We start from the raw sequence: 22,408 nt of genomic DNA on the forward strand, positions 1-22,408 counted from the left end.
TATATATATTCATTTAACTATAACACATATGGTCCATGGAAGAATTGTAACTCTTATGCTCATTAATATTATAATGGCTACTACCTAAATTATAACCTAAAGTTGATAATTGATGTCCAATTAGCAAACCCTAAATTTGTAATCATTTTGGAGTGATTGAAATTACAATGGAAGTAGTTTAAACTCCTAGTACCTTAAATGAAGTTGGTCTCTTCTAATAAAACACAAATTTCTCTTTAATATCATTAATACAATTATGCTTCATCTTGAACCTACTAAACATGAAACTAAAACTGCGTTCAATTTAACTCCATTTTATTGTCATCTTGAATGACGTGTAGGATATATTCTTGATTTACCTTGATATTTCATATTAGTTAAGTTTTTTGCAAAATCACAATTAGACAACAACAAAGATGAACTTGGGTCTGTTTATTATTTTAAAGAAAATTTCTTTCTCCATCTAACTCTGTAACTAAATTCATATTATGTTAAGAAACAAATTTTTTACTCACAAGAAGTAAAATATGCAACTTTAACTAAAATTTCATCTAAACAAATTTTATTGTCATACAACATAGATTACAATTATAGCCTTCAAACAAAAACTAGAGTAGTTGTGGTGAACGGGATAAAAACTCTAGTGTTCATCCATAATATACAACCACTACCTAAATTATGACCTAAAAATTTTAAAACATAAGTTGTAGTTGAAAATTACATAAAACAATCCCCTAATCCAAGAACTCGTGTCCAATTAGTAAATCCTAAAGATAGTAGCTAACATAAAGTAATTGAAGCTCCACATGAAGTAATTTAAAGTTCTAGTTACTTAACTAAAGTTTATCTCGCTTTTAATGAAGCATGAGTTGCACTTAAGTTCATGAAATGTTTATAGACTCCAACTCTTAGTACTATTAATGCAATTATATTTCATATGAGTTTGTCATAAATCAAACTATGGTACATTCAATACAACTTCATTTTCTTGTCATACGAAGCAAAATAGAAGAATTAAATCAAACAAACTGATGAACTGAGCCGAATAAATCCAACCCAACCCAAACTGATTAGTTTGATTCATTTGTTGGGTTGAAATTTATTTGATAACACTTGCATATTAGAACAATTCAATATTACATGCCTTACTTACAAGTAAAATACTAGACCATCAACTTTTTGTTTTATAGTCCAACAACCGCTCAAGAAAATAGATTTCAAACTTGAGAGAAAAAAATATATTGAGTAAGAGTTAAAAATGTTGCATTGTTTTTAGAAAGGGCATTTGGTCTAGTGGTATGATTCTCGCTTAGGGTGCGAGAGGTCCCGAGTTTAATTCTCGGAATGTGCCCCTATGTTCATTTCTCAAAAGATGAGCCTCAGAGAAACAATTCAGCAGCAACCTAGTGTATTATCATTTAATGATAATGCTTTTTTAATATCATTTACTTGTGTACTCCACGATATATGTCTCAACCTAGTGTATTATCATTTAATGATAATGCTTTTTTAATATCATTTACTTGTGTACTCCACGATATATGTCTCAACCTAGTGTATTATCATTTAATGATAATGCTCTATGTTCATTTTTCAAAAGATGAGCCTCAGAGAAACAATTCAGCAGCAACCTAGTGTATTATCATTTAATGATAATGCTTTTTTAATATCATTTACTTGTGTACTCCACGATATATGTCTCAACCTAGTGTATTATCATTAATGCTTTTTTAATATCATTTACTTGTGTACTCCACGATATATGTCTCAACCTAGTGTATTATCATTTAATGATAATGCTCTTCATTTACTTGTGTACTCCACGATATATGTCTCAACCTAGTGTATTATCATTTAATGATAATGCTCTTAATATCATTTACTTATGTACTCCGATATATGTCTCAACCTAGTGTATTATCATTTAATGATAATGCTCTTAATATCATTTACTTGTGTACTCCGATATATGTCTCAAATGGAACTATCAAACTAAAACTTACACTAGAAAATAACTTCTATTCTTTTTTCTTCTCTCTACAGTAATTATCGCAAACCCTATGTAAATAAAATAACTTCTATTTTTTTTTTCTTCTCTCTACAGTAATTATCGCAAACCCTATGTAAATAATTTAACAGCGGTTTAGATCTAAAAGATATAATAATAATTGCTCATGAATTTCATTAACAAAGAAAATAAATTAAATAATTATGATACATTCCATAAACAACTTAATATATATTTCATAATAAGGGCATTTGGTCTAGTGGTATGATTCTTGCTTTGGGTGCAAGAGGTCTTGAGTTGATTCTTGGAATGCCCATCCAAAAAAAACAAAAAAAATAAAATAGTTATCAATGGGGCCTAACCCAAAGGAATGTGTGGCAATGCACAACTTCTACTTATATAAATTTCATATATAGACTAGCAACTAAGAATTATAGATCTATTACAAAGGCATTTGGTCTAAGTGGTATGATTATCGTTTTGACCTTGAGCTAAGAATTATAGATCTATTACAAAGGCATTTGGTCTAAGTGGTATGATTATCGTTTTGACCTTGAGAGGTCTCAAGTTGATCTATTACAAAGGCATTTGGTCTAAGTGGTATGATTATCGTTTTGACCTTGAGAGGTCTCAAGTTCGATTCTCAAAATGCCCCCAACAATATTATATGAATTATGCAAGATAATATGATTTAAAATGTGGTTTTTAAACATTGAATCAAGAAGATGAGAATAGAGAATGAAACATATTCTGCAGAATAAAGATCGTCTCGAGCCAGACTTCAAAAAGTCAAAAAGAGCATTATTACACAACTGTATTCTTTCTAGGAACTTTTCATTGTCTCGAGCCGGACTTCAAAAAGTCAAAAAGAGCATTATTACACAATTGTATTCTTTCTATGAACTTTTGTTCAATTGTATTCTTTGTCGGAACTTTTCATTGTCTCGAGCCGGACTTCAAAAAGTCAAAAAGAGCATTATTACACAAATTGTTCAATTGTATTCTTTCTAGGAACTTTTCATTATGTTGTCCGCTGTTGTCACAATCCTTTTAAGGAAGATGCGCCCAAATAACCGATGAAGAAGTTTCAGAGAGCCATAGGTCTGAATCCTGTCACCTTGATGTGGTATTCTCAGCGGCCGAAGTGCAAAGCCCCGTAGTCTATCCGTGGTCAGGAAGGCAGGCATGTTGTCCGCTGTCGTCACAATCCTTTTAAGAAAGATGTGCCCAAATAACCGATGAAGAAGTTTCAGAGAGCCATATGTTCGAATCCTGCCACCTTAATGTGGTATTCTAAAGGTCCGAAGTGCAAAGCCCCATAGCCTATCCGTGGTCAGGAAGAAAGGCGAACTGCGCACACTAAAAAAAAAGATCTTCTTTTCTATCACACATAAAATTGTCATTCTTTTGTCTTTTGAAACCCCTTACCTTATCAGTCATCAGAAAGGTTTTTGGTATCATATATCGAGATAATTATTATGAAAAAGCTATTCCACTAGTGTGACTTAGAAACCCTTTCTTTGTTGTATCAGTCATGCTATTTGAATAGCCTGAAGACATCATAGCCTCTCCACCAGTTTCGAAGACTCCTTCAGCATCAATGTGCTCCAATGAAAGAAATCAAACCCTTACCTGAACCAGAATCGGGCACAAAACGTCGAGGAGAAAGTCAAAAGTGAGCTCTTTTCGCGTATACGCAGTCTCCAAACCCAATTAGCCCACGGACTGTCTCCTCAACCCTGGCGAGTATGAGTGCTTGGTAAGAGAGAATGTCGAATGAGAAAGACATTCGATTACGGCAACATTCACAAATACAAAAGTGCACTAAACCTAGTAGAGATCTTCGACCTAACGATAATGGAACTTCAAGCCCATTTAATCAATCCGCTTTTTACCTTATTGTTGACCAAATTGGATGCACGCCAGGCCTAAATTCTCTCTCAGTCACCTAGAGACGAAAGGAAGATCAGATCCGAAGTTTACGAATCGACGAGAAAGTGGATCTAAGTTCTACACGCTTTCATTTTCAAAAGCTTCGCTTGCCTATGGTACTTTATTCAGGATGTGCAACAATACGGTCATCTCTCAGCCGTGTATAGAGAATTCCTTGATCATTTCCTTGGTGGATAACACAAATGAAATCGTTTCCCTGACCGCCCATCTTATGAGTCCATTCTTGTCTTGTTCGTTTGGTGTACTATTCTATACCTCTCTCGATTGATAGAAAGACGTTCGGGAGCTGGGAGGGCCTATCGTGAGGGAACTTTTCTTTTCACGGTAGGAAAAGGTAAAGCGGGAGCTGCATATGTCCACGGTGATCAAGGCAGAGCAACTCCTTCTTTAAAAGAGGTTGGTTTTATCGAAACTGTTAGATCCGCTTTCGTTAAAGAAAAAATAGGAGCTTTTGGTTTGGTCGATGTCGATTCGTATGGCAATGCAGACTCGACTCAGGATGAGGATTCCGCTTTTCATACTGCTGCTATGAGCCGAAAGAGCTGGTAAGCTATCTCAATAAACGAAAGGAAAAAGCACGTACGGGTTGACCTTGTTACAAGGGGCGGGGGCCAACCAAAGAAGGTTAGTCGAACTAGGTTAGGACCTTTGATCTGGTTCAGCTAGGTTCTTCCATGCGAGAATGTATGCGTATCGGTATCCTCTTTAGGAACAGTTGCTTCCTCTTTTTGTTTATACGTTTGGAGAAACCTGCTAAGCCCGCCTTTCTTACCAGGTGTGATTCAATCTTTCAGCTCAAACTTTCCTATTGTCCTATGGAAAAGGTAGGAGTACGACTACCTTTTTCTTTTCTTGCTCGAGCCAAGGGATCATTCAGTTTCTACCAAAAAGTTTGCTATCTATTAGTTGCCGTAATCGAATGTATTTCTCATTTCATGTTAGCTCCTCTAAGAGCTTCCTAGTCTGTAGTAGACGAAACCTTGGACTTCTATCGAACTTATAGCATTGCATGGTGAGCTCGCCGTTGAGGGTTGACCTTACAGGAGATCGAGCAGCCTTTCTTTCCCTACCTGGTATGCTTAATTTGGGTTTAATTAAGAGTGAGTCGTGCAAGGAAGAAGGAACTAGGAGGTTTAATTTGGGTTCGTTTGAACTAAAAAACGAACCAAAATTTTTCAAACGAACCTAAATTTAAGACTCACTAGCCCAAAGTCCATATGTGGTAAAAAAAACAAACCTTCCGTGGCCCAACCCTTATTCGCAGTCCGCATCCAACCATTCTTTTTCAACCTACACGTATTCTCCAGGCCAAACTCACGTACCTAGTCACAAGATGCGGCCCACAACTGAACGGAAGACAAGTGTCATAATCGCACTCATGTAGTAGTGAGACAATGATTATGTGACATTTGTTCTAATCCAATGAACAAGTCAACCATGCAAAATTAAGATTGAACGAACAATAGCAGTGTATGCTCGAATCACGTTTAGAAGAAATATTTTAGAAAACGTGAGCGAGGAAATACGTTAAAAACAATTTCAAATAAAGCAATGTTATAAGCTACAAGTGAAGAAACAACAACTGGTCACGTTCTCCTATAGTACATTTTGGGACATTATAGTCCTGATGGGTGTAGATATGATTTTGAGGACTAATCATACACCCCGTATTGGCACAACAATAATAGTAAAGGCCTATCTAAGATGAAAGCAAGTAAAAGGGGTTTGGAATGAGCATGTCACCATGAACCACAAATTGATTACAAGAATAGCTGAGACATCTAACATGCAGCCACAGGCAATACGCCTTTGCAAATCATGACCGCGACATCTGCCCTTATACAATTTGTCAATATCTCTATCAACTTGCTCTTCATAAACTCAACGTTGTAGGATGAGGCTGACTTTAGGTCTCGCGACGCGCTTTTAGCTGATCTCAGCATTAAGGAGTCTTTTCCAACCTACTAGGAGCTGTTGAAAATTACTTCTCGGTTTGTTAACTCTTCAAGTCTTCTCTGTTGGTGTCTTTCCTACTTTCTTCGCTTGAAACAATTTCTTCTTTGCAAGACGTCATACCACCTGCTTTTATTTGATGTTTTTTTGGTTGGAATAATAACGTTTCAAGTTACTGATGTGGACAACAGGGTTAGTCTGTATCCATAGGAGCAAATGGATTCTATATGATGTCTTCCTAATCTTGTGGACAACTTCGACTAGTCCATAGAATTTTCGTACCAGTCTTTGGTTCTTGTTGCTTTGAACTCAAAGTTGATCTGACCTTAACCATTAGTCAATATTTCTTCTTACATTTTCTCTATCATGTTCTTTGTGTTCATTTATATCAAGTGTGTGCATTGTTGTGTGATTCTAATAACTGGTATCAGAACGAGGAGAGATTCACCATGATCTGTGAAGGTGGAAAGTTCAAAGACTGGAATTGAAAAGTTTGATGGATTCGTTATCAGTTTCTAGAAGATGCAGATTGAAGATTATCTATACGAGAAAGAAATTCAAGAACCCATTTTGGGGGTGAAGTTGGATACCATGACCACGGAGGAGTGGAAGCTCAAGGATTGTCACGCCGTAGGGTTAATCTGGTTGACACTGCCAGGGAACTAAAAAAAGTGCGATTGGAAATGGTCCATACAGACATTTGGGGACCATCTCCAGTTTCTTCATTTCTAGTACCAAAATTTCATGGATTAGATGCCTCGCACTGTGCAACAACAACTCTCTATTTTCCTAAGGCTAGTCAGATATCTCATGACCACTCTTTTCCTCCTCACCATATCTAGACACTATAATGTTGATCCAGTATTGTCTTATATAGTTAACGTTCACTCTTTAACGTCCAAGGACATTTTATAACTACCACGAAAATCAAAACATACAAGTTTTACAACATATCATATACTACAAAATAGGGTTAGACTGCTTAATTGGTCGTGGAGAGACGTGTCATCGAGCTGAGTCATAGAGATATACGACTCTTTATCCTAAGAAAAAATCTATAGAATTTAAAATCTGGCTGCTCTGATACCAATCTGTCACAACCCAAATTTTAAGGGTTCAAAACTCAAATAGAAACTAAAATTGAGAGTGAAAACAAATAAAAATAAAAGTAAATTAATATAAAATAAGAAAATGTTGTAAAATTAAAATGAGATTGAGAAAACAACACAACATTAAATATAAAATAAAATTAAATTATAAGATGGTGTTGTTCAAATTTATCCAAACAAAAAAAAAAGTGTTTGGGATACAATTACAAAAAAAAAAAAAGTACAAAAAAACTCAAACACAAAGATAGACTAAGGCTACATAACAACCCCATCTGTGAGTGCACAACCTTTGAAGGCTCCCTCATCTCAACGATAAGTTTTGGTCTAGAATTCAAAACTTTCAGATCTTATCGTTCCTTAACCAGATTCAAATCCAGATTCTTGAACTCCTAGTACCTTAAATAAAGTTGGTATCCTCTCATAAAACAGGAATTTCTCTTAAGATCATTAAATTCTTATAGACTCCAGGCTCAATATCATTAATACAATTATGTTTTATCTTGAACACGCCAAACATGAAACTAAAGTGCGTTCAATTTAACTCCATTTTATTGCCATCTTGAATGATGTGTAGGGTATATTCTTGATTTCAAAGTTCTTGTGACATGACAGTTCATATTAGTTAAGCTTTTTGCACAAGCACAAGTTAAAAGACAACAACGATGAACCTAGGTCTATTAGTCAATTCAAAGACAATTTCTTTCTCCATCTTATCACTAATAATAGTTCAACTCATAATAAAAACAACTACCTAAATTATGTCCTAAAAATTTGAAAACATAAGTTGTGGTTGATAATTACACAAAAATTTCCCTAAATCCATGAATTCGTGTCCAATTAGTCAATCCTAAAGATTGTAACTAGCATATAGTAATTGAAGCTCCACACATGAAGTAATTTAAAGTTTCCCTTACCTAACAAAAGTTCATCTCATCTTTAATGAAGCATGAATTGCACTGAAGTTCATGAAATGCTTATAGACTCCAACTCTGAGTACTATTAATGCAATTATGTTTCATATGAGTTTGTCATAAATGAAACTAAGGTGCATTCAATACAATTTTATTTTCTTGTCATACGAGGCAAAATAGAAAAATTAAATCAAACAAACTGATGAACTGAATCGAATCAATCCAACCAAAATTGATTAGTTTGTTTCTTTTGTTGGGTTGTTGGTTTATTTGATAACCCTTGTATATTATAACAATTCAACTTTTCGTTTTATAGCCCTCCAACTAGTAAGAGAAAAATATATTTGAGTAGAAGCTAAAAATATTGGGTGTTCAAGAAAAGGCATTTGGTTTAGTGGTATGATTCTCACTGGGGGTGCAAGAGGTTTTGAGTTCAATTCTTGAAATGCCCCTATGTCTAAATCTCTTCTTATCTAAGGACTTCATATTCGACATTTTATACTTACCACCATGCTCTTAATACTCATAGTCTTTCTTAACATCCCATCCCAAGGCTTCATACATACGTTTCAAGTGGTATAACAAATAAATAAATACATTAAAATAACACAAGTGACACATATGTAAACTATGTTATTAATATTTTATTTTTATTACATCTTTCCTTATTTATGAAATAATGAGCGGAGATATTTTTCATTTTCACAATTACTGATGACGAGAGGTTTAGGATTTTTGGATTTTTTAATGTAAGAATTGTGGGGATGTAGCTCCAAATGAGATATTTTTTTTCATTTTTACAATTATTGATGACGGGAGGTTTAGGGTTTTCTGATGTAAGAATCGTGGGGATGTAATTCAGATAGTAGATCGCTCACTTCTGATGTGGAAAGTACGGGGTTGATACCTTGCATCTCCAAATGAATCGATCACTAAATATATTATTTCTTTTCAATTTTTTCTTATTTACGACATAATGAGTAGGGATAGTTTTTCATGTCACTATTATTGATGACGAGACATTTAGGATTTTGTAACATAAGAATCGTGGGGATGTAGCTCAAATGGTAGACCGCTTGCTTTGCATGCGGGAGGTACGGGGATAGATACCACGCATCTCCAAAATAAAACTATGTTATTAAATATATTATTGAAAATTATTTCTTTTCAATTTTTCCTTATTCATGACAGGTTAAGTAGCGATATTTCTTCATTTTCACTATTATTGATGATGGAAAATTTAGGGTTTTGTGATGCAAGAACTGTGGGGATGTAGCTTCGCTTAGCATGCGAGAGGTACGGCTTAGCATACGAGAAGTACGAGGATCGATACCTCGCATCTCCAAAAGAAACTATTTATTATTAATATTTTATTTCTATTCAATATTTCCTTATTTATGACATAATATGCAGAGATACTTTTTCATTTTCACAATTATTGATGAAGGAACGTTTAGGGTTTTTTTATGTAAGAATTGTAGGGATGTAGTTCAAATGGTAGAGCGTTCATTTCCTATGTGGAAAGTACGGGGATCAATACCTTGCATCTTCGATTGAATCGATTACTAAATAATTATTTTTTTTCAATTTTTTCTTATTTAGGACATAATGAGCCGGGATAGTTTTTCATTTTCACTATTACTGATGACGAGATGTTTAGGGCTTTGTGACGTAAGAATTTTGGCGATATAGCTTAGATGGTAGAGCACTCGCTTTGCATGCGAGAGGTATGGGGATCGATACCCTGCATCTCTAGATTTTCTTCATTTTTAATATTATTGATGATGGAAAATTTAGGGTTTTATGATGCAACAATTGTGGGGATGTAGCTTATGATGGGAATCTGAGGGTTTTATGATGCAACAATTGTGGGGATGTAGCTTATGATGGGAATTTAAGGGTTTTATGATGCAACAATTGTGGGGATGTAGCTTATGATTGGAAATTTAGGGTTTTATGATGTAAGAATTGTGAGGATGTAGCTCATGATGGGAAATTTAGGGTTTTATGATGCAAGAATTGTAGGGATGTAGCTTAGATGGTAGAGCTCATTTAGCATGCGAGAGGTAAGGAGATATCCCGCATCTCCAAAAGAAACTATTTGTTATTAATATTTTACTTCTATTCAACCTTTCCTTATTTATGACATAATTAGCGGAGATATTTTTTCATTTTCACTTGATGACGGGAATGTAGCTTAGATGGTAGATTGCTTGCTTAGCATGCGAGAGGTACAGGGATCGGATCGATACCCCATACCTCTAAAAGAAACTATTCGTTATTATTATTTTATTTCTATTCAATTTTTCCTTATTTATGACATAATGAATAGCGTTATTTTTTATTTTCACTATTGTTGATGACGAGATGTTTAGGATTTTGTGATGTAAGAATCTTGAGGATATAGCTTAGATGGTTGAGCGTTTGCATCCCATGTGAGAAGTACTAGGATCGATACCATGCATCAACAAAGGAAACGATTACTAAGTATATTAGTTCTTTTAAATTTTTCCTTAGTTACGACATAATGAGCGGGGATATTTTTTCATTTTCAATATCATTGATGATGGGAAGTTTAGAGTTTTTTGATATAAAATCGTGGGAATGTAGCATACGATAGATACGTGGATCGATACCTCGCATCTCTAAAAGAAACTATTCGTTATTACTATTTTATTTCTATTCAATATTTCCTTATTTATGACATAATGAGTAGCGATATTTTTTCATTTTCACTATTATTCATGACGAGATGTTTAGGGTTTCGTGACGTAAAAATTATAGAGATATAGCTTAGATGGTAGAGCGCTCGCTTTGCATGCGAGTTGTATGGGGATTGATAACCCGCCTCACCAAAAGAAAGTGTTCTATGTGCCAGACCCGAGGAACAATTTGTTGAGTAGTGGTAAATTGCAAGCAAAGGGGGTTATCTTTCGGTTTCAAAATGGAACATGCAAGGTGTTTCATCCTGAGAGAGGATTAATCATGGAGACAAAGATGTCTTTGAATCGAATGTTCGTATTGCATGCTATATCTCAGCCTGTAGCAGCCACTCAAACTCAATTGAAACTTATGGGGAGAAGTGGTTCAAGGTCTCTGTCACAAACTCACCGCTCCAATTCTTATCGCCATAGTTAGAGAAGCAGAAGGGACCCAAGTCCTTCCCCCTATCATTCCACTACCCATTCCAGGAGAAGCAGTCGTTCAAGTTCCCTCAGCCGCCAACGCAGAAGTAGGTCTTCCTCGTTATCTTCATTCCCCAAATCCTTCAGTTTCAGTCCTAGTTGTGCATCCACTGATCGGAATCATTCCATAGAGAAGCTTAAGAAAGAGGAAGAAGAGAAGAAAAAGCATGAAGCAGAGTTGAAGAAGTTAGAAGAAGATGCAGCTAGGAGGATGGAAGAACTAATTAAATTCAGAAGAAGTGGAAGAAAGGCTTGAGAAAGAGAAAGAAGCTGCTCTTACTGCTACAAGACAAAAAGAAGAACAAGCACGAAAAGAGAGAGAAGAGCTAGATAAAATGCTGGAAGAGAATAGAAGAAGGGTAGAAAAAGCACAGCGACGATTAGTTCTTGAACTGCAGCGGAAGGAAGAAGAACAATATTGTGAGCTCGAGTTGATTCAAAGACAAAAAGAGGAGGCAGCTTAGAAAACTAGGCTAGATGATAAGAGTTTGAGTTGTGTTTTGCTGGGAGTTAGTGAATAGTCAAAAGCTTACAGACTCTATGATATAGAAGCTGCAGATTAAAATAACGATATAGAAGCGGCAGATGAAAATAATGATATAGAAGCGGTAGATGAAAATAATGATATAGAAGCGGCAGATGAAAATAATGATATAGAAGCGGCAGATGAAATACTGCAGAGAAAAATATTTCATTTGGCTCTTTGGCTGAAGCAAGCTCTCCTAGCTCGAATAAGGCAAGGAATAAGAGACCGCCAGTCTGGATGAGAGACTATGCAATAGGAGAAGTTTTTTTTGTAAAGAAGATGATGAAGCTCAGCCTTGTTTACCCCTATTGAACCTGCCAACTTTGTAAACTTTAAAGAAGCATTGAAGAGTGAGAAATGGAGGCAAGCCATGGATCTGGAGAAATAAACAGAAATGGCACATGAGAATTGATGAAGTTACCTAGTGGAAGTTTTGTATGAAGTCGTAGATATAAACTGATTACTATTCGTGTTCAGTTTAAGGGAGGGATTGTTAGGATTAGATTTGATTGAGTTATTTGGATTAGATTTGATCTAGTTATTTGAATTAGATTTGATTTAGTCATTCTTCAATTGTATGAGAGATTTCTCCCAATTCTTAGGATCTTTACCGTTTTCTTTTTTTGTTCGTAACAGTAACATGTCATTCTTAAAAAACTTGGACACCGATGTGACAATGATACGTTAATTAAAAAGAATTATTTCAAAAAAATTATCAATTTTATATTAGAGATAAATTCATATAAATAAGTTTATATATTTGTATACTTCAAAAAAGCTTAATGTACGTTTCACTCTCAAAATATATTCAAAGTCAAGTGTCTGATACGATGGATTATAAATTTGTAATGTATCCATTGTATTAACAAGTGTTCAGTACATGCTCAACACGTGTCAGATTAGTGACACTAAGTTATTCTCATGCTTTCTTTACACCCATTTAAAATAGTTTAAAAACTAGCCCGTCAAATATTATAATTGACTAACAAACAACTTCAATTTTACTTCAATTTTGTGCTTTAAGGATTGTTTTGACGAAATAAAATCCATAATTTAGAAAGATAGGTCTAAGAAATAAAATCCTTAAATACTTTTTAGTTTTAAAATAAATTAATTTTTTAGTTTAAAATAAATTGATTTTTTAGATTTAATTTTAGTCCCAATAAATTAATTTTGATGTGGTGTTATGTATTTTAATAAAATTAATATTAACTTAATCCACAAAAATTTGTATTTTTTTTAATTATAATCTGAATTAATAAAAATACCATTGAACTTTGCACTTTATCTATAAAAAAATACTCATAATTTTTTTATAAAAAAAATACGGTTGAATTTTCAAAAAAAAAAAAAAAAAGCTTCAAAACTACTCTTTAACTTTCAAAAGTGTTTAAAAAAAGAGAGATGGGGAGAAAATTGTGTTCATGGGGAGAACATTGAAGGTTATTTTAGGGGAAGGTTTTCAAGATTAGTATAAGATGCTAAAAACATAACAAGAAGTAATATCCTAGCTTAAGGTCGCGATTAAGAACCCACTAGTATGCTACTTACTAAGTTCTACTCACTCCATGTATATCATTTTTTTTCAAGTAACTAAGAGTTGGTCATGGATGAGAGCGGCCTTTGGAGTGTGGGCCATGGACTAACCTCTGTTTTTAATCTAGTATTTTTTGTTCTTCTTTTGAGTCTGCTTCTTATTTTGTGTTTGTAACGAGTATGTATATGTAACACCCAAAAATGAAGGAAATTATCTCCCATAAGAATAAGCCACTCGTGAAAGACCCAAAGGATAGAAAGGAAAAAAGTTAAAGGATTAAGCAAGAACAAAGGACTTAGTCAAGTCACTCGTGTAACCTAACAAGTGATTTTAAGGAGTTAAAGGCTTTTCGAAAAGGATTTGAAAGAAAAAAGTAAATCAAAAGGGCAAAAAAGTCATTTTATCAATTATCAAGAATCTTTCCGGATTTGTAATTCCTTATCTAGAAGGAATCTCAAGATTCAAAAAAAAGGGGGAAAATGATAAAAAAGCGAAGAGAAATTTGTAGAAAAATTATGGATTTTTTGAGAAAAATAATAATAAAATATTTAAAAAGTGGCAAATTACCAAAATACCCCTGGAAGAATGGATAATTACAGAAATGCCACTCTAATTTGAATCAAAGCATCTACCGTGACCATCCAAGCAAAATATTTCAAACTGAAATCTTAACCGTTGGATCTCCTCCAAAATTTGATATGATCTAGAATGAACACGCACGGGTCATCACATCCAACGACTAGTATTCAAAGCCGAGGTCGGTAAGGCTATGATTGGAGTTGATATCTCCAAAAAATTATCCAGAAAGTTCGATCTCTAAATAACGAAGATTCTGGAGCTCTCAATGTTTGTTTAAGCTCCTCCTATAAGGTCGAAAGTAGGAGCAACAATACGAAATAAGAATCGAGAAAGGTCGATCAACCAATTAAAGGCAATAAGCGTTTAGATTGTGGGTCTCCTACTCTCAGATTTCTTCCAAATTCAAGAGCAATCCTCCACCATTTCTCTTCAAACTTATTCCTACAGTTTCTGAACAAGATTACCCACAAGTTCTATGAAGAAATAGAGTGTTGAAAGTGCCAAAAAACTATTCCCCCAATTCAATCTGCCATTGAAGAACTTCAAGAAAAACTTGAAAATCCAATCCGAGGATACATGTTGACTCGTCGAGAAAGAATGATTCCAATCAGTTTCTACACCTCCAAGGAATGCTTCCATAGAAGACCACGAAGAAAAATAACCTCGAGAGCGTGCCAAATTGAAGGAAATAGGTTTCGAAATTAAATTGGGGGATAAGAGTCAAAATTCCTATCTACGATCTCTTTTCCTTCAAATTAAGGATTCCTCTAGCTTCAGAGGAAGAAGTTGAGTAAACTTGATGAAGGAATCGAGAGCTGAGACGTCGTAGAACAAGCTACCCGCGAGATCAAAAATCTGGCGTTTCGAGTGAGTTGCATACCGAGAACGATTTTTGGAAATTATGGTCTTACACTCAAAGACGTTCCTCCAAACTAATTCCTTTAGCCTGAAGATAGGATATGAAAGGGGTTCAATGAAGAAATAGGGTCTTGAAACCCCTAGAATCGGCTACCCAATAAGAAATCCTTTGTTTTATCTCCAGCGATAAATCAGATTTTGGATGAACTTTGGTAGCGAATATCTTAGGCTACGATCCACGAGAAGTTATCAAATAAATCCCTAGCCCTTTCTTACTTAAGCACAATAATCTAGCATACAATGTACCATATCATAAACAAGTCATAACATAAACACTTCATAGTCATATCGTTCTCTAACTTACCATAATGCTATCGTTCTATCAATCTATCACAAACCTATCCATTTCTACCCATAACCTAACCGTATTCTTTCATCAATCTCTCCTATCCATAGCCCTCCGGTATTTAACCTAACCTTAACATTTCATGAACGTATCTTACTTCTATCGTTACATTTCGTTTTGTGCATCCTTCTCGTATCCTATCTCAAACATATCCTTGAGTACATCATACCATAATTATTATCATACAAACCATCTATAATAACATAACATAACATATAGGAAGTATATCGATCCATAGACAATTCACACATATCAATATATATATATGACACATGCAGAACCACAGGGAACGTGTCAACATCAAATATAACCATGCCGATAGTAAGGTCACTTACCTGGTTAGCTTAAGTCGTCGTCACAAATATATCCTTAATGAAAGTTCGATTCCGTCGTTATCCTTAATGAAAGTCCATTGAACTCCAATTCAACGCCCATGACATCAGTTTCAAGTTTGAACTCTGTAAAATTATTTCTCTAATTTACATTGGCCATTCTTAAATTCTGATATTTCTTGTTAGACAAAATTTGATGGAGTTCCTTGCCCTCTAATGTTTCCTGTTTTATTTTTTTTTAAATTATGTTCAACAAAATCTTTTCTCCATCTTCCATCTTCCATCTTCCATCTTCCATCTTCTACCGTAATTATTTTGGAGATATTATTGGCCAATTTTGTTAATCTATCCTTACTTCCAAATCTTCCAAATCTTCCCTTTTTATTTTTACTTTCATTTTTTTTTTCTCTTTTCCGTTAATAGTATTCTGGATTTCCATCTCTATTTAGTTTTTTTTTCTTATTTCCTTTGTCTATAAAATTATTGACAACCTAAATCATTGTAACAATTCAGAGATCTAAACAATTCATGAGATCTAAAATATAATTGGTTGTGATTTCCTCAAACTCATACAAACTTATTTTCCTTTAATCTCTAATTCAAAATAAAATAATTGTAACCAAATTAATATTACTTAATAAAATAAGAGGAAAATTTAACATGTCACTACTGACCTCTTCAAATGACGTATCTCCTCAGCCCAAACTAAATCTGCTTAAACTTTTTGTTTTTTTGTTTTTTTTCTATTTGTTTTGGTAGTAACTAAGAAATTCTGGGTAAATCTTTACAGAAAAGAAGTCCTGAATTATTGCCAGATTTATTTTTAGGGAAGGAGTGGTGAGAGATTGAAGGAAGGAGTGGTTAGCAAATGTTTTTTTTATATATATTTTTTTATTATTTATTTATTTATTATTTATTATTATTATTATTATTATTATTATTATTATTATTATTATTATTATTATTATTATTATTATTACTATTTTATTTTATTTTCTTCGGTTGTTACAGGAACTCAACTCAGCAACATTGAAAGTAGAATGTACACCGTGATTCTTATCATCATCTCCCTCTTCAGGATTCGTCCTCGAATCAGAAAAATAATCACCTACATCAAAAGGACTCAATTTAGCAACATTGAAAGTAGAATGTATTGAAAATTCTAGGGGGAACATCAATTTTATTGTTCCATGCAATAAAATGAGTCATTTTACTAAATGTCTTATGTTTATTATTATTATTATTATTATTATTTTATTTTATTTTCTTCGGTGGTTACAAGAACTCAACTCAGCAACATTGAAAGTAGAATGTACACAGTGATTCTTATCATCATCTCCCTCTTCAGGATTCGTCCTCGAATCAGAAAAATCATCACCTACATCAAAAGGACTCAATTTAGCAACATTGAAAGTAAAATGTATTGACAATTCTACGGGAACATCAATTTTATTGTTTCATACAATAAAATGAGTCATTTTACTAAATGTCTTATGGAGCATTTATAGTCAAATAAAGAATTAGGAATCCACTCTCACTCCCAATTCAACTATCCACACTAACATTAAAATGAAAATTCATCAGTAAAATTATTTACTCTAATTCGTTGAAATTTTAAAAAGAAATAATCACTAAATTTAGATTAAATAGTCAAGTAATTGTAAAAAGAAATAATCACTAATTTTAGATTGAATAGTCAGGTTATGCAACTTAGTCAATTTGAATCAGGTGCGGTGAAGGTGGATCAAACATGTGACCTCGAGATCTATAGTGACGCTCTCCCAACTAAGCTATCCACCTAACTTTAAAAATGAAAACTCATTAGTAAGGTATTTAGCTAATTCATTGATATTTTAAAAAGGTGCGGTGAACGTGGATCAAACACGTGACCTTGAGATCTATAGTGACGCTCTCCCAACTAAGCTATCCACCTAACATTAAATATGAAAACTCATTAGTAAGGTATTTAGCTAATTCATTGATATTTTAAAAAGGTGCGGTGAACGTGGATTAAACACGTGACCTTGAGATTTTCAGTTTGACACTCTCAAAACTAACTGAGTTATCTTCGCTAATATTTGAAGAAAAAAAAATCATAAGTAAAGGTATTTCTGCTAATTCATTATATTTTAAAAAGGAATAATCACTAATTTTAGATTGAATAAAGTTATGCAACCAATGAGGTATTTACGCTAATTCATACTAATTTTTTTATTGAATAGTCAGCTTATGCAAATGGAAACAAGTGCGGTGAACATGGAGATTAAACACGTGACCTTCAAATCTTTAGTTTAACACTCTCCCAACCGAGCTATCCCTGCTAACATTAAAAATAAAAATTCATAAGTAAAGCTATTTCCACTAATTCATTATATTTTAAAAAGAAATAATAATCAACTAAACTACAAGGTGCCATGAACCAAGTGCGGTGAACGTGGATTGAACACGTGACCTTCAGATCTTCAGTTTGACGCTCTCCCAACTGAGCTATCCCCGCAATCATTAGAAATAAAAATTCATCAGTAAAGATATTTTCGCTGATTCAAAAGAAATAATGACTAATTTTTTATTGAATAGTCTTAAATTTGCGCTCTCCAAACTGAGGTATCCTCGCTAACATTAAAAATTAATATTTTTAAGTAAAGATATTTCCGCTAATTAATTGAAATTTTAGAAAGAAATAATCACTAAGTTTAGATTGAATAGTCAAATTGTGCAACGTGAACCATGTGTGGTTAACATGGATCGAGCACGAGACCTTCAGATCTTCAATCTAACGCTCTCTCAACTGAGCTATCCACACTAACATTAAAAATGAAAATTCATCAGTAAAGGTATTTTCGCTAATTCATTGAAATTTTAAATAGAAATAATCACTAATTTTTAATAAGATATTCAAGTTATCCAACTTGTATAAGGTGCGGTGAACTAGAACACGTTAGGTATTTCAGATAATTCATTGAGATTTTAGAAAGGAATAATGACTAATTTTAGATTGAATAGTCAGGTTATGCAACTAGAATTAGGTGCGGTGAACGTGGAGATCAAACACGTGACCTTCAAATCTTCAGCCTGACGCTCTCCCAACAGAGCTATCCCCGCTAAAATTAAAATTAAAAATTTATAATTAAAGGTATTTCCGCTAATTCATTATGTATAAAAAATAAATAATTACTAATTTTAGATTGAATAAGCAAGTTATGTTTTTAGATTGTATAGTCAGATAATAAACTTGTATTAGGTGCGTTGAACGTGGATAAAACACGTGTGACTTTCAAATCTTCAGTCTAACAATCTCCCAACTGAGCTACTCTTGCTAACATTAAAAATGAATATTCATCAGTAAAGGTATTGGGTACACTTCTGGAAATTCAACAAAAGACAATAGTATTAGACCGAGATGCCAGATTTAAATCTCGCTTCTGGAAAATTCAACAAAAGGCATTGGGTACGCAGTTATAGTACGACATTCCACCCATAAACAGATGGTCAAACAGAAATGCTCAAGCAAATATTGGAAGACATGTTGAGGGTATATGAGATGGATTTTTCAGGAAGTTGGGATAAGTACCTACCCCTTATGAAATTCGCTTATAATAATACTTGCCAAGCCACCATACAAATGGCCACATACGAGGTTCTCTATGGATGAAGATTTTGATCCCCTATCCTTTGGGAAGAAGGGGGGCAAACGACAACTATTGGGTCTGAGCTGGTGCAAATTTCCAACGCCACAGTCTAGAAGATTAAAGCTAGGATACAAACCACACAAAGCCGAGAGAAAAGCTATGCAGACCTAAGGCGCAAGGACATGGAATTGTAGGTAGGGGATCATATATTCCTAAAGGTAGCACCCAATGAGAGGGGTGCTCAGGTAGGGTGAAAAGGGGAAGCTAAGCCCTAGGTTTATCCGTCCCTTTGAGATATTAGAAAGGATTGAATCTATGGCCTATAGAATCGGGCAATGCCCAAACTTGTCTGCAGTACTCTTTCATGTATCCATACTACAGAAGTATACCCTAGATCGTTCGCACGTACAGCTCATGAAACTCTCTTCTTGAGAGATGACCTAACGTATAAAGAAGACCCGATTCAAATAATAGACAAGAAAGTCAAATGATTGAGAAACAAGGAAATCCCTCTTTTTAAGGTCCTATGGAAGAATCATAGAGTAGAAGAAGACACTTGGGAAACAGAAGGCAAATAAGAACCTTGTACCCTGACCTATTTTAGAATAAGCACTTTCGATGACTGAAAGTTTTCGAAGGAGAGGAGAATTTGCAACACTCAAGGTCTCCAATAAAAGACAGTGTATAATCCCTACTAGGTTGTATCTAGAAGCTAAGAACAAGTAAAATGAAAAAACATTGAGAAAATGGTACTTTTCTAATTTTTATAAACTTCTCGAATCATTAAATTTTTTATAGAATAAGAATTACAAGGTGCTTAAAAAAGGAAGGCTCCGATCGGAGAAGACTTTTCTGGCAGAAGATTCAGAAAAATCAAGAATNCATTCTACTTTCAATGTTGCTAACTTGAGTCCTTTTGATGTAGGTGATGATTTTCTGATTCGAGGACGAACCCTTTTGAAGACGAGGAAGATGATAAGGATCACGGTGTTCCAAATGTTCCAACTGGACCTATTACACAATCCAAGACCAAGAAGATTCAATAAGCATTCACTCTTCATCTACAAAATTGGATAGGCTCGGTTCAACTATTATTTCATGTGTTACAAGCTTATTAGATTGAGAAATGACCATTTGGAGCTTCAGAAGTGAATATTTACACAGTTGAAAGAGCAAATGAAGTTGCAAGCATCATTACATGAGTTATTAGAAAACTGATAAGATAAGGAATCAACTACAAGGGGAATAAGATTCGGATTACCTTGTTGATCGAATATCTCAAGCCAAGAACACTTTGGTTGAGATTCGAATCACTCCAGAAGCAAGATCGATCATGTCTAGCTTCAATGATTCTTGTTGATCAAAAATCTCAAGACAAGAACACTTGATTGAGATTCGAATCACTCCACAAGCAAGATTGATCATTTCGAGCTTGAATGATTCTACATGCAACCTAAACTACATAGAATTGCAAAGAAACTTAGCCATCGGCTAAAGAAAAGCACAAATGCTTCTTTACTATATTTTCCAAGTCTTCTTACAAATACAACATACATGGCTTTATATAGCCTCAAAATGAAACTACTAAAGATATTTCAAAGAGTTGTAACATTCATACTTAATGGCCATAATTAACCTTTATGTAATTGTAACCTAAACCTAAAGTAAATTAAAAGTCTTAAAATACAATAATGAAATACAATAACTCTAAATTGTAACCCACCCAAAATTTACAACAATCAAACTTTATTCTTCTTCAATGTAGCATGAATTGAAACATCTTTTGATAATTTTGACAACCTTTTCTTCACATTTTCATTGAAGTATATTGTAGGATTGATGTCTTTTGGTTCATATCAAAAACTTTATTTATTTTTAATTTCATAAAGTTTGTAACGGTAGAATTGTCAAATTGACTTCGTTTTTTTTTTTAGATTTAAGGGGATCGAGATTAAATCCCGGCCACTAACTTATTTTGTGGGAGACTATAAATGCCCCCAAATTATTATGTAAAAATCAGATTTGTGATGAATGAAATTGATCTCTCAAGTTGAGAAGTTTCCCTTCAAAATCCGAGCATCATCTATGCAAGTTTCATGTCATTCTTGTGGTAGAATTGCATATGAGCCATGCAATCACTCTTTCACATTGTGTGGTTGAGTGAAATTCTCAACCTTCTACTTATTTTTTGGGATTTCTTTTCTCCTTATTCATTGTAATTTATCCTGATACAAACAAGTTTATTTTTGTAGGGAATGTATTAAGCACATGGATTTATTAATTCCGGTGAACTTTTGTATAAAACGAAGTAAATACAAATGGAGTAACATGAGATAGAAGTAAACATAGTAATAAAAAGAAACTACATAAACTTAAAGGAAGTTAATCCCATTTTACAATATAAATATTGTTCAATTGTAGGAAAGAAGTAGTTTTGAAAACTAGCCACTCCAGGACAATCTATGTTTGGAAAACTAAAATAAAGAAAAAATAAATAAATAAAAATATTTTTCAAAAACTTAGTTTGGTGTGAAATTTTGCTTAAAATTCAAATGTTTTTTTTAAAGGATAAAACACATCATTTTGAAATAAAACAAAAAAACTAATAAATAAATAAATAAAATAGTTATCAATGCATGGGCTCCGGTGGCAATGCTGCTTCAACTGTGTGGTAGACCATGTGAAGTAAACATGACAATAATAGTAGGTTCTAAAGCACAAAAATATGTGGATAAATTTCATATATTGAGGTGCGGAAAACATATACACACAGGCAACTAAAAATAATAGATCCACTATAAGGGCATTTGGTCTAGTGGTATGATTTTTTTTTACAAATTAGGTGGAATGAACAAACAAAAATAATGAGTTTAAAATTACCAAACAAAATATCAATTTTCAAATGGAATGGAGACAACAAGAATATACAAAGGAAATTTTTGTATATATGATTCTCTTCAAATCTTGGAAACTATGAGGATTCCTCTCCTTTCTTGATATAAAGACTTACTTTTTCGAGACTTGGACCATAAACAGTCATCTACTCTTACTCCTACTCCCTTCTCTAAGAATCAACATAGCATAATCATTCCATGAAGGCCGAGGTAGTCTTATAAAAGAAGATGAGGGTACCACTTTCAAATCATTCCATGAGGACTTGAGAAAGTTTTGTAAAAGAAGATGAGGGTAACACTTTCTATTGCATAATTTCTATGTGAATAGAGAATGAACCATATTCTTGGGAGATAAGATAGACACAAATTGTTCTATTATATTTTTTTTAGGAACTCTTTGCTATGTTGTCCGCTGAAGGTTTCAGGAAAGGGACACAGATTCTCTATTGCACTAATCTCCCAATAGAAGTTTTACCTAGGTCATCTGTCGTCACAATCCTTTTAAGGAAGATGCGCCCAAATAACCGA

General features: G+C 33.8%; 2 non-coding genes across 2 annotated transcripts; one reads left to right on the forward strand and one right to left on the reverse strand.

The window, feature by feature from the left end:
- Nucleotides 1–1,279: 1,279 nt before the first annotated feature.
- Nucleotides 1,280–1,351, forward strand: TRNAP-AGG. Its single transcript has one exon. It is a non-coding gene; the product is annotated as a tRNA-Pro (tRNA).
- A 16,430-nt stretch (nucleotides 1,352–17,781) lies between these two features.
- Nucleotides 17,782–17,854, reverse strand: TRNAF-GAA. The gene has a single exon. It is a non-coding gene; the product is annotated as a tRNA-Phe (tRNA).
- Nucleotides 17,855–22,408: the final 4,554 nt, after the last annotated feature.

This window comes from Cucurbita moschata, unplaced genomic scaffold (genome assembly GCF_002738365.1).
Source record: "Cucurbita moschata cultivar Rifu unplaced genomic scaffold, Cmos_1.0 Cmo_Scf00102, whole genome shotgun sequence".
NCBI lineage: Eukaryota > Viridiplantae > Streptophyta > Magnoliopsida > Cucurbitales > Cucurbitaceae > Cucurbita > Cucurbita moschata.